The 18,551-nt window shown below is 39.2% G+C and overlaps 1 non-coding gene across 1 annotated transcript; it reads right to left on the bottom strand.

The window, feature by feature from the left end:
• Positions 1-17,727: 17,727 nt before the first annotated feature.
• On the bottom strand, positions 17,728-17,800 carry TRNAE-CUC (transfer RNA glutamic acid (anticodon CUC)). The gene has a single exon. It is a non-coding gene; the product is annotated as a tRNA-Glu (tRNA).
• Positions 17,801-18,551: the final 751 nt, after the last annotated feature.

The following is an 18,551-nucleotide window of genomic DNA, read 5'->3' as shown; positions in this document are numbered from 1 at the left end:
GCCCAAAAATGAGGTAGATCGATTTAAGGCTCAAGTGGACCACGGTATAGGAAACAATGATGATAATGACACCTGCTATTAAAACCTTCCTAAGTCCCACCGTGGTGGTTAATTTCCATCCAACATATTCATAAGGTCATGTAGACGATGAATGGAAAATATAAATATCAACTCGATCCAAATTTTAAATGGCCCTCAAAAAAATTTCAACAGTAGGTGTTTAATCCCCATTGTGTGGTCCACTTGAGCCTTTGATCTGCCTCACTTTGGGGTCTCTGTCTTAAAATGATATGAAAAAAAATAAAAAATGGATCGATGGTGTGGATAAAAGCCACACATCCTGATGGCCCCTCAGAGCCCTTATCCAATCCTAGCTAGGGACCGGCAAGGGTAGCAACCAAATCACGTCCCTAAATCACATCTTGATGGGGCCCACAAACAACTAAGAAGATTTTTATGCCTAGCATCCACTCTCAACTATTTCCTACCATGTCGCCCATCTAAGTGATCATCGGTCACGAGCGGCTCATTTGATGGACAGGGTGGATGTCCGACACACATCATGGTAGGGCCCACATAGCTGAACCCCATTGGAAAAATTAACCTTATTAAAGAACATTGCCCTAACTTAAAATGAGATATAGCTAGATTATGGGCATCTACCAAACATGCCCTAATAACTTTTAAAATCCCGATCTGCAATAGTATATCAAAATCTCCAAATGGACATCCACATCAGTCCGCATGCACATGGTCCCTTTAGTCAACAATACAACTTTCATTTCATTCAATGGGTCAAATGGGGAATAACGGTGATGAACTCACCACGTGGGTCAGGTGGGCCCCACATTATGGGTGTCGGCCACCACCCTATTTATTCTTGTATCATAAAACGTGGGAATTATAAAGGATAGGAAGGATGGGAGAGGGAGAGAGAACATACAAAAATCCTGAAGAGGATCCTTACTAGCTTAAGGTTAGTTGGGGCTGTCTCTTTTCTCACAAGAAGACAATGAAATGTTGCAGCCTTTGTTGAAAAAGAAGCATCAACAAAGACTCCTTTATTTGACCAAACTCTTTCAAGAGAAGAAAAGGTATCCATTGAGAGATAGGAGAGAGATTCCCAAACAACAACAACCCACTTTAATATCATCACAAAACTGTTGTGTTCTTTTTATTATTTTTTATTTGTCAAAACCTCCCTTTGGTTTTTTATAATTGTAAACACCTCCCTCTTTTAAAAAATTTATAGAAAATACCTCCCCTCCTTCTTGTAGAGAAGCTCGACAAGGGATTGCACTAGCCTGATTACATGTAGTCATGTGAAGGGTATGCCTACAACTAACCGAGCACCATGTGGGGAAGAATATATGTGTGATCTACCCTGTCGACCAAGGTACCACTACATTTTCACTATGGTCTTTAAATTAGTCCAATCTCACATATAGGTGGGCCACACCATCTATTATTTTTTTAATTGTAAAAAACTTCCTTTGATTTTTTACAATTGCAATTACCTCTCCTACTCATCTGTTTGGATTATTGCAAGTACCTCATCTCTATTTTCTAGAGTGGTTCGAGAAAGGATTGTGCTCGCCTGACTACACGTAGTCATATGGGGGGCATGCCTATAACTAACCGAGCACGAGCACCACGTGGGAAAGAATATGTGTGTGGTCCAACCCTATATACCAGGTGCCACTATATTTTCACCATGGTCCTTAAAATTAGTCTAATCCCACACATAGGTGTGCCACACTACCTATTAATTTTTAATTGTAAAAGCCTTCCTTTAATTTTTGACGAATTCTAACACCTCCCTTCTCCTTTGATTTGGATTATTGCAATTACCTCACGTCCCTCTTCTAAAAAGGTTTGAGGAAAGATTGTGTTGGCCGAGAGCACATATAGTCATATGGGGGGCATGCCTATAACCAACCAAGCTACACGTGGGGAAGAGTATGTGTGTGGTTCACCATATACACCAGGTGCCATTATATGTTCACCATGGTCTTTAAAACTGGTACAATATCACACAGGTGGGCCATGCCACCTATTAATTTTTAATTGTAAAAACCTTCTTTTAATTTTTGACAATTTCTAACACCCTCCACTCCCTCTAATTGGGAATATTGCAATTACCTCCCACGCTTCTTCTAAATAGGTTTGAGGAAAGATTGTGTTGGCAGATAGTACAAGTCATATGGGGGCATGCTGTAACCAACCGAGCTACATGTGGGGAAGATATTTGTGTGGTCCATCCTATACACCAGGTGCCATCATATGTTCACCATAGTCCTTAAAATTAGTACAATCTCACACAGGTGTTTATTTGTAAAAGCCTTCCTTTAATTTTTGACAATTTCTAACCCCTCCCCTTCCCTCTAATTTGAAATATTGCAATCACCTCCCATCCATCTTCTAAAAAGGTTTGAGGGATGATTGTGTTAGTTGAAATTACACGTAGTCATATGGGGGGCATGCTTATAACCAACCAAGCTACACGTGGGGAAGGATATGCGTGCCAGGTGCCATTGTCTTTTCACCATGGTCCTTAAAATTAGTACAATCTCAACAGGTGGGCCACACCACCTATTAATTTTTAATTGTAAAAGCCTTCCTTTAATTTTTGACAATTTGAAACACCTCCCCTTCCCTCTCATCTAGATTATTGCAATTACCTCCCCTCCCTCTTCTAAAAAGGTTCCGAGGAAGGACTGTGCTAGCCGAGAGTACACGTAGTCAGATGGGGGCCGTGCCTATAACTAAGCAAGCATCACATGGGGAAGATTATGTGTGTGGTCCACCCTATCCACCAGGGTGGTACTATATTTAATTTTCACCATGGTCTTTAAAATTAGTCCTATCTCACATATAAGTGGGTTGACCATCATGAATTTTGTAATATCATGTATGGTGTGGCCCACATGAGTCTTTGAATGTCTTGATTTTCAGGAAATTCATTCATCTTATCCAGTGCATACGATGAGTGGATTAGATGCCATATACACATCACAATGGATCTCCATCTCGATTGTTCTTTTTGGTGTAGGCTAAAGTTTTAAATCAGCTTGAATTTTGGGCCCGATCAAAATGCAAGGTGGCACACATGATGGACAATGCGGATCTATTCATACCTAGCTATTCATCCACATCAACGGCAGTCATGCCCCCATATGACTACACAGCCACATGAGCATTTTCATTAGTTGAACATAAACCAAATCACCACAAAACCCTCATCTTTGAAATTCATATTTCCCTCCAAAGGGGCCCACATTTTTTAGAAATGATATCCAATCCATCCATCAAGATCCGTCCAACACAAATATTCAATACCAAAAAAATTAGGCCAATCGAATCATTGGTTGGGCGACACCCTGAAAAAAACTTAATTTACACAGTGGGCCACCTGATAGTTGGATCAACTTGATTTTTGGGGTTTCAAATTTTCATGGTAGAGAGACCATTTGGATGGCATACACTCATTGTGGTGGGCCCACACATCTACAACTTAAGTAGCTTGAGCGAGGGGTAATAGACATGTAGGGTGATAGGCAACGAATCCAAAAACCAGAGGGAGGTTCTTGCAATAATCCAAATTATAGGGGGGAGGCATTTATAAATATACCCTTTCATAAGGTACCCATCACCTACGGTAAACTGTTCCACAGCTTGTGGTACAATGGCATCTTTCTGCCAGCATGTCGTTTTTGCAGGATATCAGTACCATAAAAACGTCAGGCGCCACCATGAAGATCATATGGCACAAAAATCAGGCCGGTCGACTCAGCAGATGGGCCAATCTTGTATGCTATGTCAAACAGCCGTTGATTCTATCAGTACGGATGATGAGCAATTAAATGTGATTTTTGAGAAGTGTGATTCTCGTGGATTGGCCCATCATTTTCAATTACTGATTTCATAAACAGATGTCATGTTGGAGATACAGATGTCACTGTACCACAAGTTGCGGTACAGTTGCCTGTATGTGAATAGTTCTCTTTTTCATTCAGAGAAATTAGGTGAAAGATCATCTCCATCTTTCAGATGATGGTGATTCGTTTATTGGCTAAATGTAATCGATGTGAATTGATCCATGCCGTTCAAATAATGAGGTCACTATGGATGGAGCATATAGCAAAAAATCACTCTGATCTAGAATTCTTGTGGATTCTACTTGTGGCCATCAAATGGATGGTTAGGAATGAAATGGTTAGTGGGCCAAATTGAAGTACGTGTATGCCATGCGTATAGGATGAATCACTACCATTTAAAAAATGGTTACTAACTATTACAGTGGTGAAGACAGATAACATGAGAACTACAATGGCCCAGATTCAATTTTATTTTTTTTTAAGTCTTAAAATAGTCGTTTTGATCCTCTGTTATAGAAGATTCTTGGGGTACTCTGAATTCAAGATGAGATTCAACAGATCAACGGTCTGGATTAGCAATATATGGGCCCCACTTTTCAGAATTGTAAGCACGAGTAAATTTTGAAAAATGAGGTCATGTACCATATAAAGCACAAATGCTAAATGCAAGGTCCCATCTTATATTCCACTTGTGGGTAACAAAATTCCAAACATTCAAGCCCCCATCAACATCACCCACATCCTGTAGTGCCACGTCAGCACTTTGGAACATGGACCCACAGCAGCAACATCGAAACCCTAGGCAACTGCTACGGATTCTTGCATGATCTTGTGTAATTAAATATTAGGGTTTTGATGGTAAGATACTGACTTTATTATATTTTAATAACTTCAAAATAAACAGCGCCACTAAGCAGAGATTAATGATCTGGTGGGCTGCAAATGAATGGAACCTTCCCATGCAGGTATTAGCATTTGGATTCATTAGCATCCACATCAGTCATCTGGACTGTCCATTACCTCAAACCCACTCTTTATATTGACCCTTGAAAACATTATACTCATCTAATGCTTAATCCTTCCACTGCAAGCATAAAAGAAAATGGACAGACAAGATAGTTCGAGGAGAACAGATCCGATTACGTATGTCTAGGACTAGAGGTGGGCATGAGTGGAGTCGGACCGGATTGGGTCCATCTCGGCTCAATCCAATTTTTCAAGAACATGATTCGAACTCGATTCGATTCAGGACCAATTCCAGCAAGGCTGACTCGATCCGATCTGAATCCTTTCTGGTCTGACTTAAATCGAGTCCAACTTGGTGTGGGAAACCGAATCGGGTCGGATCAAGTTGAGTCTAGGGAGAGAGGGAGAGAAAGGAAGAGAGAAAGAAGCTGAGATGTGGAAAACCGGGAGAGAAAGAAAGAGATAAATGAGGAGAAAGGAAGGAGAGGAGGGAAATCGAGAGAGAAAGAGAAAGGGAGAGAGATGGGTGGGTGTGGAGCCTCCTTCGGGTAGAGAAAGTGGGGTTAGGGTTCGTTCAGATTTCGGATCTGATCGGTCTGGATTGACCACGATCCGAACTCGATCCGATGTATGATCGAATCTGAGTGGTCCTACTCGATCGGCACCGATCCAGGCCTTCGGTTCAGTTCGGATCAAGTCGGATCCACCGGATCGGGTCGGATTCTGTCTAGCTCTATTTAGGACCATCAGATTGATGTTTAATCTGTGCCCACTAGCATAAGAAAGAGTCGACTAGACCTAATGGACAGTCCAGATGACTGATGTAAGTGCGAACAAGTCCAATTGTGGATTGACGAGAAGTGGGGCCCATGGTTCGGTGGTATGGACTGCTACTAATGGTTCTGATTGTGGATGGACGACAACCCAATAATCTACTCGATGGGGCAATCCTGACGGCTTGATTCGTGACCCTGCAACTGGATGGTCAGGAACCAAATTCAAATAAAAATGGGCCGAAGATTAACGGTATTACTTAGGGAGATCAGATCAACGGTCTGGATCAATGTAACAAGGGGGCACTGTTAGTGCAAACAGAAAAATACCATGCATGCGAGTCTACGGTCAAAGATATGTTCCGTTTCTCTCTTTTTCAATATGGTTGTTGTGCAACGTCAGCTTCCGAGTTCCATGCACGTGTTGAAGACCATAAGAGAGGTGGTGGCCCACACGAGTCGTGACACATGTGGAGCGTCGGTGGTATCATCATAGGTGCGGCTAACAACCCACCAATAAGGTGAGTTAGAGAGGGAGATGGTGTGACTGTGGTTGGACTGCATTGCCTCATCTTGGTGGACCCCACATAGACCAAAGGTCATCTTTTGGTGGGCCCATGCGTCCATGGTTGGGCTTTTGTCAACAGATTGATGTTGACTTTATCTGCATGGTGTGGTCCAAATATAGTTAATTGAAACGCTTTACTAAAAAAAATGAATTTTAATGAAATAATGCATCATAAATCTATACTTTACAAAATAACCTCCTTTTTTTTTCTTTACCAAGCATCCTTGTATTTTTATTTTCTTTAGAGAGTGATAATATTTTGGAGCCTACCTAGCATGTATATGACATTTAACCTGTTAAACACATGCTCCAAACCCTAATAATCACACCAATAAAAAATCTTCATGATCATATTGTTAAATGAATTATATATATATATATATATATATTTGGCATTTTTAAGTGGTGTAAATAATTATTTTTAGTGTAACTTATCTTATGTTTATATTGACCTTTTTTTTTTTTTTTTTTTTTTTTGAGTTCTCTGGAAGATCATAGTTGATCACCTTTACTACATAGGTTGTATATCATATAAATATCAAGTAAGCTTTATAATTTTTATTTTATTATTTTATGGAAAAATGAATAGAACATGCATTATTGTAATTTCACTATTCAAAAACTAGTTCTCATCCATAGAAGGATTATCATATAAAATTTTAATTTTTAAGAAAATTTGTAATAAAAGTCTTAAAAAATATGTAAAATTAATTAAATATTTAAGATGAGAAAAGAAATCCTTTTTTTAAAAACAAACTGAATTAAATACATTTTTTTAATAAAAAAAACTCTTTTAAGCAATTTAATTAATAAAGATAGATAATAGACACCTTTTAATAAATTTACTTTAAAATGAAAGAGTTTTAGTAAAGAGAATTGGTCATCTACTCAGCCACTTGCTAAATATTTATAATGATTAGGTGATTGTTGGAGTGTGGGGGGTTTTCATCCGAGAATTGGTTGCGCCTTACCTTTCCCAAGAAATGATTTTTCAGTATACATTGTGATCAAATAAAAGAAAAAACCCACAATTGGTCACTAGATACAAAGACAATAATGCGTCTCTTGAAAGAATTATTGATATTAGATAAAGATCAAGTACAGTGTATGAGTGTGGACCTGCAGTACAACTAAGAATTACCTTTTAAGGATTACTTCTATTGAATTATTGCTAATCTTAAGGTAGACTGAGATAAAATAAATTGATAGATTTGATTTGGTTTGATTGGTGTGAAACAATGCATCTCTCTATAGATTTTCACTGCTACTTAGATTTCTCCTATTGATCTCTTTCACATGTTTTTCTCTTTCAATCCAATGGTTATGACAGCTTATGAGTTGCCACATCAGTTTTATAGATCCTTCATTCCTTTCTTGATACGTTTTCCTTTGATTAATTTTTTTTCCCGCTCGGCTACTTTTTAACTTCTGGATGTTTCTTGGTCGTACCTCACTGAATTTCTTTCAACTACTTAATTTACTTTTAAATACCTTCAACAACACCTTTGAATTCCACGTAGCCACTTGATTTACTTCTAAATATCTCTTGACTATTTGTTGTTCGTTATCATCCTGCTAAGAAGTTGTAATTCCCTAAAAACAATATTTTAAATATTATTAAATATTTCTAGTATGTTATATTTTTCCTTTGTTATAATATATGTAAATTCTTAATTAACTACTTCAGTAATATTAAAAAAATAAAGTACAATATTATCAACTCCCCACTGCTGTGTCCTGTTGCCCACCTAAGTCAGTCATGTACCAGTATTGTTTTTTTTTAACCTGCATTTGAGTGACGGTGCATGATTTTCATTTGGGCCTCTTGAGTCCACACACCTGTGGTTCAGAAACTTTCCATGAGGCGGATTGGGTCCAAACCCCGGTCGAATAATAGCCCGTCTGACCATAGCTCATGTGGAGCCATCATAATATATCTTCTTATCCATGCTGTTCATCTATTTTATCATATAATTATAAGGTATGATCTAAAAAATTAAGCAGATACAAAGCTCAAGTTGACCACACCAGAGATGACTCTTTCATTTAATGCAACCAAGCTCACTGTTTGGTGTGGTCCATTTTAGTGTTGGATCTGCTTAATTTTTTTATCTTATAACTTAAAATAATTTGAGAATATGTATGGACGGTGTAGATAAACAGATAAATCACAGTGGGTCCCACATGATCTCTTGTCAGACGGCTTATAATACAACCGGGTTCGAACGCAATCCGCCCCAACCTTTTCATGGGTTCGTTTTGAAGTCAGCGCACGTGTGCATTCCAACCTATTCATGCGTGTTTTTCGAGACAGAGCGCGTGTGCAATCGAAGCTTTCCACTGGCACTTGCACAGTTGCGGAAACGGATTGGCTGCCACCAGCCAATGGCTAGTGGTCGCTGCTCTGTGGGCCCTACCTTGATGTATGTATTTCATCCATGCTGTCCATCTATTTTTATAGATCATTTTATAGTATGAGACAAAAAATTAGGTATATCCCCTTGTCAAGTGGACCACGTTACAGGAAACAGTGTTGAATGAACATCTATCATTAAAAACTTTTTGGGGGCCATAATAGTTTTTGATCAAACCGATATTTTTTTCCCTTCATCTGGGACTGTATGACCTAATAAACAGATTGGATGTCAAATAAACAGTATAGTGGTCCGTAAGAGAATTTTAATGGTAGATATCCAATCATTATTGTTTTCTTGTGGTGTGTTCCATCTGAGATTTATATCCCTCTCATTTTTGGGACAAAGCCCTAAGTTAATCTTTAAAAATGGATGCACGGAATGGATGAAACACATACATCACGGTGGGGCGCACAGAGCACTGACCATCAACCACGAGGTTGGTGGCAGGGGGAGTAGCCAATCCGTTTCCGTTGCACTGCTCCACTCCTCTCTCTCCTCAATAAGGGTGCACAGGGGTCAGTTCAGTCTGGTTTTAAGGTGAAACTGGAACCGAACCATTTCTAACGATTCTAGGATATTTGGAACCGGAACTGGACTGTTAGCACTGTAGAACCGAACCGGAACTGAACCGTTAAAACCGGTTCGGTTTCGGATCGGTTCCACGGTTCTGGGCCTTTTATAATCTAGCCCAATTGCATGTTTTATTTTATTATCTAGCCCATGTCCATTCATGTTGTGATCCATTTGATGAATAGTTTAGATATTGTATAAAGTGTGCAAAAATACATTTATAGATCAATCAAATGGTTTATTATAAACCATAACTCATGAGTTAAATATGGAAACAATCAAAGGTTTCCTGGTTTGGTTCCAAGTTCGGTTCCAGGTTTGGTTCTACGGATTGGATCCAAGGTTTAGTTCTACGGATTGGTTCACAATTTGGTTCGGTTCTACATACCCCTAAATCGAGAACCAAGCTGATGTAATCGGTTCTTTGATTTTTGGAACCGGAACCGAAACCGGTGCACTCTAGAACCGGACCAAACCGGACCGTTTGGTCTGTTCCGGTCCGGTTCCACAGTTCTACCTGTTCGATGTGCACCCCTACTCCTCAATCCTCATTCATGCAGCTGTTTGCTATAGTACATCCCAATCTGTTGCCACAGAATACGTTGTGACCACAGCCTTTGGATCTGGGGTCATATTTTAGTGATCGAAACCGTTTATTTGATTGGCCCCACCTTGAATGGTCGATGAACTTAAATTAAAACTTTCATTTGGAATTTCATCTCATTTCTCATTTGAATATTTGTTTTGGATATGAACGGTCATTAAACATTTGAATAATCAAATGACTGATCCCCTTTACACGTGGAGGTCCATCATATAAACGCTTTGGGCCATCGGAAAGACTTGATCCAACGGCCGAACTCTCAATGTACTTAATTGCAGTGCGTCGAGATGTATAGTAACAAATCTCGTGAACGTGTTTCGAGACGATGCACGTGTGAATCTGAACCCTTTCACATATACGTGACGTGAGTCGGTCCACACGTGCATGGGACCACTTAACTGATGAGTCCCTCCCTAAATTAGCTACATGTCATGAACGGCTCAAAATCCACGTTCCGACCCATCCCATTAATCACTTACTTTTCAACGGTCAATAAAGCTCCGACAACTGCGACAAAAAGAGTCACCTGGGCTGTGCATGTACACTCGCACGTCGGTGCATTTTGGTCTATGAAGAACTGAAGCATGTATGGCCATGAGTGTCCACATGCTCACTTGCATTTGCACGTGCAAATCCCCAAAAGCATGTCGGGTCAGAACAAGTGGGACCTAGCAAGGGAACAGATGGAATCAAACAATCTTGCATGTCCTAGTCATGATCTATGGTCAGGATCAAAGCTAACCACCCGTTTGTCTTGTCTATGACTCTTGTTCCTCTTTGAAAATCCAAATTGCAATTCCAAGAATCTAAATCTAATCCCTTCCCAAAATCAAACAAAACTAGAAAAACAAGCTTTGAAATTGAGAGGAGATAATGCCAAGAATATAAGACCATGGCCCACTTCTAAATTCATTCAAAAAACCCTAAACACGAGGTCAGCGTAGATACCTATAACATTATTTTTGATGGAGATGTACGGCTAAAAAACAAAGTGGGAGACTTTAATCATGCATCTGAACCGTTCATTTAGTTACTTAGTCTTATTATTAATGACCCAAGTTACAAATTTACTAATTACTGAAATCATGCATATAAAACGTGGATCATTCATTTAATGGTCTTAGTATGACCTGTCGGATCATTCGATTGATATGATTTTTCTGCCATGCTTTATCTGTTGTATCATCTTCATAGTAGACTGTCCGATCATGGTTTATGGGTCTCATGTGTAGTGAACGGTGTGTTGATTAATGGTCCTTTGGACTACCAATCTTATCCCTTCAAATTAATTAAAAAAAAAAAAAAAAACATCCCATCTCATCCCAAATCATTTTTTAATCCCTATCCTCAATAATGCAGCCTAACTATCCTAGTATATATATATTTTTCAAGCGGATGGAATATCGGCGCCGTGGACAGCGACCACCCATAGTCTCTATCTTGGCTGCTGATTGATTCAAGAGTTTGATATCGACGTGTGGCCCGAAGATTGGATGGATATGAATACACCGACTTTTATTATATCTACGGACGGAGAAAATCCACTAAAAAAACCATTGATTGCTAGACCCTAACTGTGCTTAGCGTGTGTGTGTCTATATATATATATATAGTCATGCTCCCCTGCGCACCTATGCATGTGCACACCTTTGCACACGTGTCATGGGTGTCTAATCTGAACGGTCCATTTGATGCGGAATCTTATGAAACCTCATGTGAGAAACTTTCACCCTGATCTAAAATTTTGGTAGGCCATAGAAAATAGAAATGCAAATCAAGGGAGGAAACTGTTTTAATTTTTCATGGGCCATCAAAGTTCTAGATGAAAGTAAAACTTGGTCTTGGGGGCCTCACGAGGTTATGCTTCACATGAACGGTTCAGATTTTGGATCTACATCACGTGTGATAGGTTCTCAAAAAAAATTCTTATGTAATAGGTACGAACTGGTTTGCAGGTGAGCTTTTCCGATATATATATATATATATATATATATATATCAAGGGAAAAGGTACTATGCGTCGAGCTCGTGGGAACTTTCCATGAGGTCGAGCTGTGTGGGACCCACCGTGATGCATGTCGAACATCTATCCCATCAGTCAAATGCACCATTCCATGGTGGGTCTAGGTTTGAAAAATCAAGTCAATCCGTGACTTGTGTGGGCCACACCACATACAGAAGTTGAGAGGGGCTAACCTCCATTAAAAAATTCATAATCATTTGTTGGGTCCACCGAGATGTGGTTTGAAAATCCAGCCCATATATTATATGTGTCCCACTTGGATGAGGGTTAAGACCAAGTTTCAGACGCATCCAAATTTTAGGTGGGCCCCACCAAGTGCTTTTATATGTTTTAGGCATGTCTTCACATGCTTTTAGATAGTATGGCCCACCTGAGTTCCGTATACGGCTGATTTTTGGGATATCCCATAATTTAAAGGGGACCCATCAAATGAACAGTGTTGATGTTCAACAAGCATCACGATGGGGCCCACATAGTTCGACCTCATGAGAAGTTCCCATGAGCATGAATGTATAGTATCTTTTCCCATATATATATATGTGTGTGTGTGTATTCTATGTGGTCGAGCTCATGGGAACTTCTCATGAGGTCGAGCTATGTGGGCCCCAATTTGATGTGTGTCGAAGATCTACCCTATCAGTCAGATGCACCATTTCATGATGGGCCCGGGGCTTAAATATCAAGTAAATCCGTGACGTTTGTGAGCCACACCACGTACATAAGTTGGGAGGGGTTACCCTCCATTAAAATACTCATAATCATTTGTTGGTCTTGCTCGGGCGGTAGACTGTCAGGCGTTTCAACTCTCGGTAAAGGGTTCGAGTACCCATAGGTGGTGAAATTCCACTAGCATAAGTGTGTGGGGTGTGTGTGCGTGTGTAAAAATAAATAAATAATAATAATAATAATAAAAATGCTCATAATCATTTGTTGGTCATATTTCACACACTCACACCGTAGTGGGATTTCACCACCTATAGACACTCGAAACCTTGACCGGGTGTTGAAATTCAAGAGTCTACAACCGGAGCAAGACTAGGGATCGTCATTACATGATGCTCAATCTAAAGAAAATGGTGGTTTTTGTTCGGCCCATAAATGGTATAGGTGGGACCCACCTTCTAACATTCTGTTCCATTCATCGGACAATCTCCATCATTTGATGGGCCGTGCTCGAATATCTCCACCATAGATCAACTTCGCGAATTGATTAACGGTTAATAAATGAATGATTAGAACAGACAGGTTGGCCTGCGAGGACTGATCAGATGGTTAGGATCATTTGATTGGAAAGATATTTTTTGGGTATATGCCATACAAACATGTCTACCATGTGAATGGTTTGGATCACCAAAATGTGGGCCCCAGTTTTTTGGACAGAGAAAATTTATCGCTTGGCATTTTCATCTTTGAAAAATGTTTCAGTGCTTCACAGCACTATCAGTTATAGTGCTCCTACTTGAATCGGTTCACTTGGACTGTCCAATCGGTCCATATGAACCGTCCATAAAGGCTCGTTCACAAATAGCACTGATTGGACGATCCAATCCGTCCTTGAGTGGGTCTTATTTGCTATAGCCATCCTTTTTCCAATCCATGGAGTGGATGGTTCTGATTGCCTAACAATGACTCTAATTTAGTCTCATAAGCAATCCATGATGGTCCCTAACAAATAGATGGATAAATAATGATCTTGACCGTCCATATAAGGCCACTGATCAAACGGTTGGTATTGGTCAAATCGTGTGATGTTTGCACGGTAGACCATAGAAAGTGAATTGGACATAATGAACAGTCTCGATCAATTAATTGGATGGTGTGACTGTCCTGATGCAACTAGGAGCACTATAACTCATACTGTATGAGAGCATTATAGCATCTCCAATCAGTTGATCTAGACTGTTCATTGGGTCCAAACCACATTTTTTAGGCCATCATGCAATAATCACACCAATCTGACAAATGTTAACCGTTTGATCAATGGCCTTTAATATGGACGGTCAAAATTGATTACACAAAAGTTCCTATCGGAAATTTGATCTATCTGTTTGTAAGGACCCATCATAGATTTCTCATTTAAGGAATCGGTTCGTATAGGCAACATAGCCATCCGATCCATGACTTCGAAAAGAGATGGCTATAGAAAATAAGGCTAAATCAAGGATAGAATACATCCTTTAATCAGTTTGATTTTTTCATGGTGGTCCATAAAATGTTTTCTGGACTAAATAGACGGTTCAGATCAATCGATTGAACTATCCAGGTGAGCATATGCAACTTAGGAGCACCATAACTTGTGGTGTTTAGAGAGCACCGGAGCATTTCTCCATTATTTTTGTAATCTCAAAGACCAAAGTGCATGTATTCTAACGTCCACAGCGTATACTAAGAACATTCTGCATCCATATCTTTGAAATAATCAGTCCATGTAGGCCATAGATGGCCCACCTAAGAAAAGGAGGTGAATGAATGTCATTTCTTTCAAAAAATTAGGCAGGTCTGACAATAAAAGGCTTTGAATATATGTTCTTTGACAGAGTGATGAAATGGGCCCCTTATGTGTATGACATGTATTTGGTTGGGCTGTGGTGAGCCCACCACAGGTTGGAACAAGATCAGTGGGCCCCTGGGGCTAAAAGTTTCGTCCAAGCGATCGTGGATGGAAGATAAAAACCATGCCTTTAACAACTCGATATAATGAGTCAACTCAGTGAGTCAGGCTTATGCACGTCTGACTCGGGTGAGTCACGACATCGCTTGTGACCGAATATAAGAACTTGTTTGGACATGGTCTCAAAAGAAGCATTTAAAAGACCAAACATTTCATTCGGTGCGTTGGATCCTTACTCTTGCTCGGGTGGTAGACTCTCAGGAGTTTCAACACCCGGTCGAGGGTTCAAGTATCCATAGGTGGTGAAATTCCACTAGCGTGAGTGTGTGTGCGTGTGTAAAAAAAAAAAAAAAAAAAGTGCATTTGGAAGCACTTTTAAAAATCTAATATGCCCCACTTATTAGAATAGACGCTAAAAAGCCCACTTGCTGAAAACGAATCAATTTTATTACCGTGGACGCTGCGGAAAAATTCATTTGGCCAAAAGCTCATCTTGTTTGTGAAACACTCTTATCTGACAAACATAAAAGCCTGCTTGGATGCAATCTCAAAAGAAGCATTTGGCAAGTAAACATTACGTTGAGCCAAATCATAGTTCATATCATGCATTTAAAAGCACTTTTACAAATTTGGTATACCCTACTTGTCAAAATAGACACAGAAAAGCCCACTAGCTAAAAATCAATCAATTTCATAACTGTGGATGCTGCAGAAAAATTCATTTGGCGAAAAGCTATTCTTGTTTGTGAAACACTCTATCTAACAAACATAAAAGCTTGTTTGGATGCAATCTCAAAAAAAGCGTTCAATAAGTAAACATTATATTAAGCCAAATCACATGGTTCATATCGTGCAATTAAAAGCACTTTTACAAATTTGATATGCCCCACTTGTTAAAATAGGGGCTGAAAAGCCTACTAGCTAAAAATCAATCAATTTTATTACTGAGGAAGCCGTGGAAAAATACATTTAGTGAAAAGTTCATCTTGTTTGTGAAACACTATCTGACAAACATAAAAGACTGTTTGGATGCAATCTTAAAAGAAGCGTTTGACAAGTAAACATTATATTGAGCCAAATCACAGTTCATATCATACATTTAAAAGCACTTTTACAAATTTAATATACCCCACTTGTCAAAATAGAGGTTGAAAAGCCCAATAGCTAAAAACGAATCAATTTTATTACTGTGGAAGCTGCGGAAAAATATGTTTGGCGAAAAGCTAATCTTGTTTGTCAAACACTATATCAGACAAACAATAAAAGTCTGTTTGGATGCAGTCTCAAAAGAAGTGTTTGACAACTAAACATTGCATTGAGCCAAATCACAGTTCATATCGTGCATTTAAAAGCACTTTTACAAACTTGCTACACCCCACTTGTCAAAATAAACACTAAATGGCCGACTAGCTAAAAATCAACCAATTTTATTACTGTGGAAGCTGCGGAAAAATACATTTGGTGGAAAGTTCATCTTGTTCGTTAAACACTCTATCTGACAAATATAAAATCCCATTTGGATACAATCTCAAAAGAAGCATTTGATAACTAAACATTGTATTGAGCCAAATCCCAGTTCATATCATGCATTTAAAAGCACTTTTACAAATTTGATATACCCCACTTGTCAAAAATAGATGCTGAAAAGCTTACTGTGGAAGCTGCGGAAAAATATATTTGGCGAAAAGCTAATCTTGTTTGTCAAAAACTCTATCTGACAAACAATAAAAGTCTGAATGTAGTCTCAAAAGAAGTGTTTGACAACTAAAAATTATATTGAGCTAAATCACAGTTCATATCGTGCATTTAAAAGCACTTTTACAAACTTATATACCCCACTTGTCAAAATTGACTCTAAAAAGCCTGCTAGCTGAAAACTATGCTGTGGAAAAATCTATTTAGCAAAAGCACATCTTGTTTGGCAAACAGTACCCTATCTGACAAACATAAGAACGTTTGACAACTAAACATTGCCTTGAGCCAAACCACAATTCATATCATGCATTTGGAAGCACTTTTACAAACTTCACATACTCCACTTGTCCAAATAGATGCTAAAAAGCCCACTAGCTGAAAACCAAACAATTTGTTAATACAGAAGCCGCGGAAAAACCCACTTGGCGAAAAGCTGATTGTGTTTGTCAAACGCTCTTATCCGACGTGCATAAGAGCCTATTTGGATGTGGTCCCAAAAGAAGCATTTGACAACTAAACGTAGCCTTGAGCCAAACCACAGTTTATATCGTGCATTTGGAAGCACTTCCACAGACCTAACATACCCCACTTGTCAAAATAGACACTGAAAAGCCCACTAGCTGAAAACCAATCAATTTTGTTATTGAGGAGGTTGTGGAAAAACTTGTTTGGGTAAAAGCATCTCTTGTTTGTCAAACACTATCTAACAAATATAAGAGCCTGTTTGGATGCAATCTCAAAAGAAGCGTTTGACAACTAAACATTGCCTTGCGCTTAATCGAAATTTGCATTGTGCGTTTAGAAGCACTTTTACAAACATGATATACCCCATTAGTCAAAATAGATGATAAAAAACCCACTAACCGAAAACCAATCAGTATTGTTATTGTGGAGGTTGCGGGAAAACCCATTTAGCGAAAAACTCATCTCATTTGTCAAACACTCTACTTGACAAACGTAAGAGCTTGTTTGGATGTGGTCTCAAAACAAGCATTAGACAATTAAACATCACCAGGGGACAAACCATAGTTTGTAACATAGGTGTGGAGGGATTTTTACAAACCTGATATATCCCACTTATGAAAATAGACGCTAAAAAGCCTACTCGCCGTAAACCAATCAAAAAAATACAATTTGGCGAAAAGCCTCTCTTGTTTGTCAAACATTATATCTAACAAATATAAGAATTTATTTGGATGCAGCTTTGAAAGAAGCATTTGACATCGCTTTAAGTCAAACCACAGTTTGTATTGTGCATTTATAAAAACTTTTATAAATTTAATATATCCCACTTATAAAAATAGACACTAAAAAGCTTACTAACAAAAACCAAATAATTTTATAAATACAGTTGTGAAAAAAATCCACTCGGTGAAAATCTCCTTCTATGAATTACAACATGTGCGGATGTGTGACCTATGTCATGATGTGGACAACTAAGCAGTTAGGTCTCACACGAGTACACCCGGCAAGTCCACTCATCATGTGGGGCAGACCCAACCAACCCTAGAAAATATAATGATCGAACATGATAATAGAATGGGGACGGTAAATCTAATCTCAGCCGTCCATTTGTTCTTTAGGTACCATGGATCGATGGGTAAAAATGGAAGGACAAAAAAATTCCGTTGCCGGGACTTGAACCCGGGTCTCTCGGGTGAGAGCCGAGTATCCTAACCAACTAGACTACAACGGATTTATTGATACTACGTTGAAGTAAAATGAATTTATTTCTGAATTTAAAAAATGAACGCTTTACATCCATCCACGTGTATGGATATTGAGTGCTTGATATCTGAGAGGAGATTTTGGCTCAGGCCTGCTACGTTGGGAATGGATGTTTATGAGCCAATACATGAACGTGGTGGACAATGAGGTTGATCAGCACCGTCCATCTAACTGGTCCCTTGCATGCATGGACAGCACTGGAAATCACAACTGATAGGTGTATCCTGTCCACACGTGCTGTGGCCTTCAAATGGACGTTGTCGGATTCATTAGGAGAAAGTGACAGCTATGATAATCCATTTGGCGTATTTTTGAACCGAGATCCATCAGCAAGAATGTCCCACTAGTTGGACGATTTGGATTCATCTCCCCCACCTCCAATGCATAGGTTATTGGATGATGGACAATTAATGCTGATCCAGCGCGTTGGATGAAAACAATGGACGGCCACTATTTTCAAACATATGTGGCCTACCTAACATTCGACCGGCATGATTTGTATTGAGTAGATCATCTGCTCGGCAGGGCCCACCTGATGCACTGCTAAGATGGGCCTGGCCCACCAGATAAACGGCTATGATGGGTCCTAATGGGCCCACATCAAGATAATGAGAATGCTGATGTTTGCTAAGCCCATACACACCCATTCAGGCTCACGTGCCATTATAAAACAAACGTGCAAATCAGATCTTTTCATTGGATGGGCCCCACTGCTAGAT

The sequence above is a fragment of the Magnolia sinica genome, chromosome 15 (genome assembly GCF_029962835.1).
Source record: "Magnolia sinica isolate HGM2019 chromosome 15, MsV1, whole genome shotgun sequence".
Classification (NCBI taxonomy): domain Eukaryota; kingdom Viridiplantae; phylum Streptophyta; class Magnoliopsida; order Magnoliales; family Magnoliaceae; genus Magnolia; species Magnolia sinica.
Note: the sequence above shows the minus strand (reverse complement) of the source record. Positions and strands in the feature narration are given on the sequence as shown.